The sequence below is a fragment of the Chinchilla lanigera genome, unplaced genomic scaffold (assembly GCF_000276665.1).
Source record: "Chinchilla lanigera isolate Chin_1 unplaced genomic scaffold, ChiLan1.0 scaffold00003, whole genome shotgun sequence".
Classification (NCBI taxonomy): domain Eukaryota; kingdom Metazoa; phylum Chordata; class Mammalia; order Rodentia; family Chinchillidae; genus Chinchilla; species Chinchilla lanigera.
The window spans coordinates 50,529,058-50,536,525 of record NW_004955404.1 but is presented as its reverse complement, the minus strand read 5'-3'; the positions used below and the strand labels follow the sequence as shown (position 1 = coordinate 50,536,525).

At 41.5% G+C, this 7,468-nt stretch overlaps 1 long non-coding RNA gene across 1 annotated transcript; it reads left to right on the top strand.

Moving 5' to 3' along the window:
• Positions 1–860: 860 nt before the first annotated feature.
• Positions 861–5,324, top strand: LOC106149078. Its single transcript, XR_001235031.1, has 2 exons — positions 861–942; positions 4,577–5,324. It is a non-coding gene; the product is annotated as an uncharacterized LOC106149078 (long non-coding RNA).
• The last annotated feature ends 2,144 nt before the right edge of the window (positions 5,325–7,468 follow it).

The window sequence follows — 7,468 nt, the reverse complement described above, 5'->3', positions numbered from 1 at the left end:
GAGATTTTTGCAGTGTGAGGACGTGCATACCTTTATTCTAGCTTAGTCATGCTAAGCCCTTGGTCCCTCTCCATCTGGTGGAGGGACTCAGAGAAGATAGGGAAATTGAGTTAATCCCCTGCTTGGGTCCAAGTGCTGTTCGTGAGTAGCAAGTAATTTATAGGACCCCAAAGATACTTGATTCTACACGTACTCTGCTTCCTCCAGAGACCTCCAAAGCTCCAAGACCTATTATAGCTCCAATGGGAAAAATGTACTCTTGATGTCAAATTATAGAAAGTCTGATTCTTGTCTACATTATCCAGGTCATTTACTTGTTGGGTGAAGGCAGTTGAGAATAGGTGTAGTATATGCTGAAATGAAAACAATTTCAAATCTTTTACATTCAGTATCAAAATGGTTTTGTTGGGAGAACACAATGCTAATTTGTAAAGAATTCTAGAAAACAGCACCTAGCACAGTGCTTAAAGTAGTTATTTAATAGAAATTAATTAAAATAAATGAAAAGATTCAATTCAGGAATATATAAATGAATAAACCACATTTTAAGTATTTTTCTATGGCAAGTAATAGGAAATATTGGGGAAAATAGGATATACCAATCATTTGTGGAGTCACATTAGGTAATATTCTCTCTGAAGCTCAGTTTCACCATGTGCAAATGGTAATGCTAACATCTACTGAGAAGATCTACGAAATGACAGTAGAGGTTTTATCAACTGTCAAGCTACTATGTTAGCTTGCCATTGTTTCAAAGATGCTGGCGGAAGATATAGGACTTTTGGGTCAGATAGATGAACGTTATTATTCATGGTGCAGCAGAACATGAACATCATCATATTTATAAAATTCTCCTTACAGCTCAGATGGATGCCCGCACAGAGTGAGCTGTGTTAAAGCTGAGAGGTCCTGAGCCTAGGGATCCTGAATTTGAAAAGGATGGTAAGTGTACTTGCCCTTTGCTGTGGAAGGAAGATACTTTCTCTAATTTCCAGCTGTTGGCTGTATAAACGTCCTTGAGGAGATACAGTATTCTGGAACAAAGGCAGTTAGTGATTTACTTCCAAGACATACGGGATGCATGAGACCCATTAAGAATTGTTTCCCAAGACCCTCTTCTTGGATTTTTTTTTTAAAAAGGAGACTTTAATGAACTAACACATTTTATCAGTTAGGACAGACCACGCTACCTGGTGCAATAAATGACTGTCTAGGTCTTAATGCCTTAAACAATCAAAGATTTATTGCTTGGTAAGGACATGTATTCATGGGGAGTCATCTGGGGATTCTGTTCCAGGATCATTCTCTGTCTGGGGCTAAGGTAAAGGAGGCTGGACCACGTGGCACCCTGCCATGGCAGAGGGAAAGTGAGCATGTATGCAACCATCTGGCTCTTCAAACATCACTGCAGAAGTGATGGGTATCACTCCTGCTTACATTTCATCATCCAGTGCAATTCATGTGGGTAAACCTAACTTTAAGGGGGATGGAAAGTGTCTGCAGAAGAATAGCTTGAGCCATATGCTTGGTGGGTAGCCCAAATTACTGCCACATGAATGCAAAGTCTCTGCCCATGGCTGGCACATTAAAAAAATGATCACTTCCTTCTTTGTTCCTTCTCCTGCAGTAACGAGTTTGGTCAGCATCAGAAGTGTGGGCCTCAGGCTCGGAGGAAATGCATAGTGGTCATGGATTGTTCTCTGTCAGTGCCCATGCTGAAGCAAATCTGCAGAATTTCCAGCATAAATCTATGTGCCCAAGTTTGTAAATAAGTTAATCAATACTAATTATTACCATGCATTCAAGATCATAAGTTTGTTGGTCAACATTTAAAAAAAGAAAGAACATAGAATTTCTCCCAATCCCCAATTATTGCAGAGATAATAACTAGATTGAGGAAGAAAAAGAAAAATGTTGATTTATTTTTATTCATGATACAATGCAATCACAGATTTCACAGCTGAAATACTTCCTGCCTTGAACTGGTCACCGCATCTGACTAGAAATCACTGGATGCCAATAGAATGGAGCAAATGTTACTGATAATCACAGCCTCTGTGCTTCTAGGTTTAAAGCCACCAGACAGGTCATTAATTCCTTTGTTCAGTCTCTAGGACACCTGATCTATCAGGTATTGTACTAAAGATGTGAGTACAGAGTGCAAAGCAAAACTGACATAGTTTCTAACTTCAAAGAATTTAGTCTACAGGGGAAAAAGACGATAGCAAATATAAAACTAACACTTGTTTATGTCTTACTTACTATGGGCTGTGTTTACATTTCATAAAAGAGTCCACAGCCTTGTGGGGCTTATTACCCATGATGCTCCTGTGGAGATGGTGGGAACCATGGCTTTGACCTGGTGTGGTCAATGCTGAGAAAAATCATTCAGCATATTCTTCTTTTTTAATTTTAAAGAGAGTAGTAAATGACAAACAAACAAACAAACAAACAAACAAAAAAATAGGGCAGTAGCAGCATACCAGTATCACGAACATAAACAAATCAGAGCAAGGACATTCAAAGTGATACAGGGTCTAAAGACAAAATATTAGGAATTACCAGTGGTTGTTACATTACATATCACTATCCTCAGCTACATTGCTCAGATTACCAGATATAAGAATGAAAGATTGCTCAAACCATTAAAGAGAATAAGAAAATAATTCTTTGATAAAACATTAGAGATAATACAGAGTTTCACTAGACAAGATGGTAGGAGTTCACCATTATAATTCCAGTGCATACTGTTACCTTCAAATCAGTTGCTCAGACCACCAAACACAAGCATGCAAAATCTATCAGAACATACAAAATTGTAAGTATTAACTGTTCATTTAATACACCATCAGATATCAGCAATACAGTTATCGCAGCTATTCATATATATATTTATATTTTGCCTTCTTTCTGTTTTCTTATTTCCCTCATCCCAGTCATTCATTCCTTTGAGCAATTTCTTTCCTTTTCCTATTGTTTATTGTACGTTTTAAGTTTTACCTAGTCTTTCAGGTTCCTACACCACGGAGACAGTATGATGTTTACACATGTGGGTCTGATTTACTTCACTTATGAGTATGGTCTCTAGTTGTATCCATTACCTACAAAACCCTCAAGTTTATCTTTTTAAATAGCTGACTAATACTCCATTGTATAAAAAATACCACATCTTTTTTATCCATTCCTCAGTGGATGGGCATCTGGGTTGTTTCCAAGACTTAGCTATAACAAATTGTGCTGCTATAAACATGGGTGCACATATATCACTGTGGTATAATGTCTTTAATTCTTCTGGGAAAACACCCAGAAGGGGAATAGCTTATTTGGCATATTCTTGAATGCCAGTGACACTTGGTCAGAATTCAGGTTTCCATGTTCCAAATTACAGATGCATCAACACATAAACATTTTTGCTGGTTTGTATTGCAAGATCCAGGCTTGTTCATGGGCCATACATCACCCACCTCCAGACTGAGCCTTCTTTTAGTTAATATTCTCCATCAGTGAATGAATTATTCAACAAATTGATTGCACACCAATTTGGTGGCAGACCCTGTGCAAAGTGCCTACCCGTACCACAGATTACACATATATTAAGCGCTATTTGTGCCATTATTTGCAAATGCAGGGATGGTGATCATTACTTTACATGTAAAGAAACTGAGAATCAGAAAGGGTCAGAGACTTGCCTGTTATTTGTGGAGCTCAAAACCCTGGACTCAACCAAGCCATGTCTGAGCTAAAACCCTCCCCAGAAGCACAAAGCTGCTCTATGAACCACTAGGTCTGGCCAGTGGATATTCTCAGCCCTATAACCACGGCTCCTGCCAGACATCCCCAAGTCCCCCTGCAATAACACTGGGTTATGAAACTCAGGCAACCAGCAGAAACACAGTCATTGTGAAATCACCTGCCTCTTCTCACTGCAACAGGGCAACTTGCTGAGTTTCCTTTCCTGTTCTAATGAATTCAGCAAACATTGACTAAACAACCCCGATGTGGCAGGCCCCGGAGGCTACCAGACTGAGTCCAACAGAGCTGTGTGCTCCAGGGCCTGGAAAGTAAAAGCGAGGGAGAACCTTGGAGCCATGGCAACCATAATGCAGATAAATTGAACTTGGGGTTATAACAAGTAAAATGCAACAGGAGAACAAGGAGAAGGAGAGAAAGAGGATCTTGACTTGGGAAGAGTTTGGGGAGAGGAGTGGGGAGCGTGACTTGTCAGGGCCTTCAGGGATAGGTAAGAACACTCAAGTGCTAGAGACTGTGCAGGGAGGGAGCGGAAGAAAGTGTGAGTGTGAATTAGCCAGGTCACGCAGGCAGAAGAAGCTGCCATTTCTTCCAGAGACTGGTAACTTGGGAGTGAAATTGTTTACTCAGAACTTACAAAGTCTGACTCATTTTCACAGAGCCCCTTGGGGAGGAGCAGCTGGTGGGAGCCAGGTGTAGTGAGAGAACAGGCTGCCTCAAAGGTTAGCTGGGAAGAGAGGATGCCCTGGACACTTGGAGAGTCTTATCAGAAAGGGAGCCATCTGGTGCTCAGGACCAAGCAAACTTCTTTCTATTTTTTTTCCAGGCTTCTGCGCTCAAGTGTCTGATGTTCCTTCCCCATGGGCTTTATGGAGGTGGGGGCTGGTGGTGGCTCCCTGGGCTGCTGAAGAGCTGCAGCCCATGCCTGGGGCTGCCTGGCCTCAGCCTCCACACCTCTGCAGAGTGAGAGTCCTGCGCTAAGCCAAGGAGTTGATAGCTGTGTCTTTAGGGACCCCCTGAGGTCTCCTTGGCCACCATGTCAGCGTCCCCTTGCAGAAAAAATACAGCAGGTTTTTAAGCCAGGCCAGTCATATCTGGGAAAAACAATCCAAATGTTAATCCATCTGGAGAGACAACTAATCCTCATCTTCTGCTGCCCGTATCTTTTGTTTTTCATCTCTAGATCTTTAAATCTAATTATGAAGCCAGAACAAACCCCCTGCAAGCTTGTCTCCTACCCTTCAGGCGGCCTTTTAAGCATTTCTTTGTGCTTGGTCTCCTTATGTTTCTCACTAACAGAGCTCCTTTCATCTGAATGTGGTATGACTCTTTAAATAGCTAAACAAAGCCTCACTACACCCCCATGAGGAAAGAAGTGATCATAACTTGCTTTCCCCATGCCAGGGAGGAGGCAAAGAAATGGTAAGTGACTGGCTTAAGAGGTCCTAACTCCTGAAGCCATCTTCAAGCAACAGGAGCACCAGCCATAATGTTCTGCCTTTGTCACCTTACACAGGAGTGGACTCTATTCTTCAAAACGCAGAAAACTAAAATAAAACAAAGCAAGCTTCTTACATTGCTTCCTAAACTGGCTTCTCTTCCCACATGCTGTGTTTGGGAAAATGGTATCAACAAACCACTCTATCTTTTTTTGTTTGTTTGTTTTTTTCCGGTACCGGGAACCACTCTAGCCTGGAAATTTTAACTGTCCAAGAAGGTTGATCTCTTACCTGATCTCTCAGTGGCCACATCCATTCTACTCTGTCTCTCTCTCTGATATTTCAGGGAATCCTGCTTGCCTAGCTTATTGCCAGCCTGCTCTCTGCAGTCTTTGTTTCTACTGTGTTAACTCCTAATCTATTCCTAGGCATCTGTCCGAATAATTTTTTAAAGGACAACTTAGTTAAGATTTGCCTCTGCTTAAAGCCCTTCTACTGGATAAGACTTTCATACAGGCTCTGCTTAGTCTAGCACAGAAGTGTAATTCTCCATGCATGAGTCTACTTGTTGAACCTCACTTTCCACTTGTATCCCTGTCCCTTCACACTGTATAACCAGCCACGGTGAGCCACGTCCCATTCCCTGGATATGATTCTCCTGAATGTGGTGCTGTGCATATCCTTCACATCTTAGTCTGACCCTTCTGTCAGGGGAAATCTTCCCTGTCATTGAAACCCAGTTTAAGAATGGTCTTCAATCAAATGGTACTGACCTCTTGCTCCTTGGTGACATAATGTCTCCTCATTGATTTTCTGTTAGGGCACAGAGTAGACAACCATACTTATTACTCACTTACACACTCTTCCCCACCATGAATAGAGTCCAGTTTCTCCTAAGTAAGTGCTGTGTCTTACTCATTTTGACCTTGCCAGGACTCAAGACGGTGATTGCAAATAGTAATCATTCAGTAGGATTTGCTATTGAATAAAGCCATCACATCTGCTTACGGGGAAGCCAGCATTAACAGATAGGGAAATTGGGACCAAGGATTATTCTAGACTCATCATGTTTCTGGAGAGATATGTTGGTGGCTTGGACCAGCAGAAGTGGAAGAGAGTGGAGCAGTTTGAAATTTGTGTTAGAGATGACCTGCTAGTACTTGCTGATGGTTACCTTGGTCTGAAGGAATGGTTTAAGCCATTGCTTTCCTTTGTCTGCCTCTTGGTGTCAAACTGATGACTGAGGAGCATTCTGGAGTCATTGAGAAATGTCAGGATTTTGTCATCACATGCTATGTCTGCAAACTGCCCACAACACTTTTATTATTGAATTTATTTTATTATATGAAATTTATTATGTGAACAATATAACTGAACCTTCCTTTAGAGAGCATACCTGTCCTTTATAAGACTAAGGACAAGGGGCTGGGGATTTAGCTCAGCGGCAAAAGCGCCTGCCTGGCAAGCGCAAGGTCATGAGTTCGGTTCCCAGTACCGGAGAAAAACCAAAAAAAAAAAAAGACTAAGGACAATGGCAATAGGGCTCTAGTCTTCTGCCAGTCAGAGTTTGTCATAGGGCCAGCACCTTGTAGAATGAGCTTAGGACTAGAACCTGTGCAGTTTTGGTTTCAAGTCCTTACTCAATACTTACTAGCCGTGTGATCCAGGGAAAAGATGATTAGCTGTGCTGAATCTCAGTCATGTTATCTGTAAAATGGGCATGAAGGATACATATTTCACAGACTTGGTATGTCATAAATTAATGGCAAAATAAAGCACCTACTAGTCACTTTCTCCCCAATGAGTAAAGGGGTAACAGAAAGTTCTAGAAAAGGAGGAGGAAATCCTTAATTCCTTGGTGTTAGTTTGGACCTTGATATAACTGTACCCTAAGAACCAGAATCTGCACATCCTTAGATGGCGGCTGAACTAGTTTTGGGGAATTTTTTTTCCTTCATTTCTTATGGAACTTGGTGGATGGATAGTATGGTACACAGCATGTGGAATATAGTACACAACATTTGGAGTACAAGCTTGTAGCTTGCACTTTTTATCCCCAGTGAGAATCACAGCAGAGTAGATTTATGGCTGCATGAAGAAGATGTCCATCTTCAGCTAAGGCTGCTATGTCCCTGGTGTTGCTTCTGGACCCAAGGTCAGGTGCAGATTCCTGTAAGGACCTTCCTTTCACTGGCATTCACGTGAATGTGTAGTTTAGAGTTGATGAGCATAAGTGGGCACGTCTGCGGGTAGATATTTGCTCCTAGAACATAAATTGT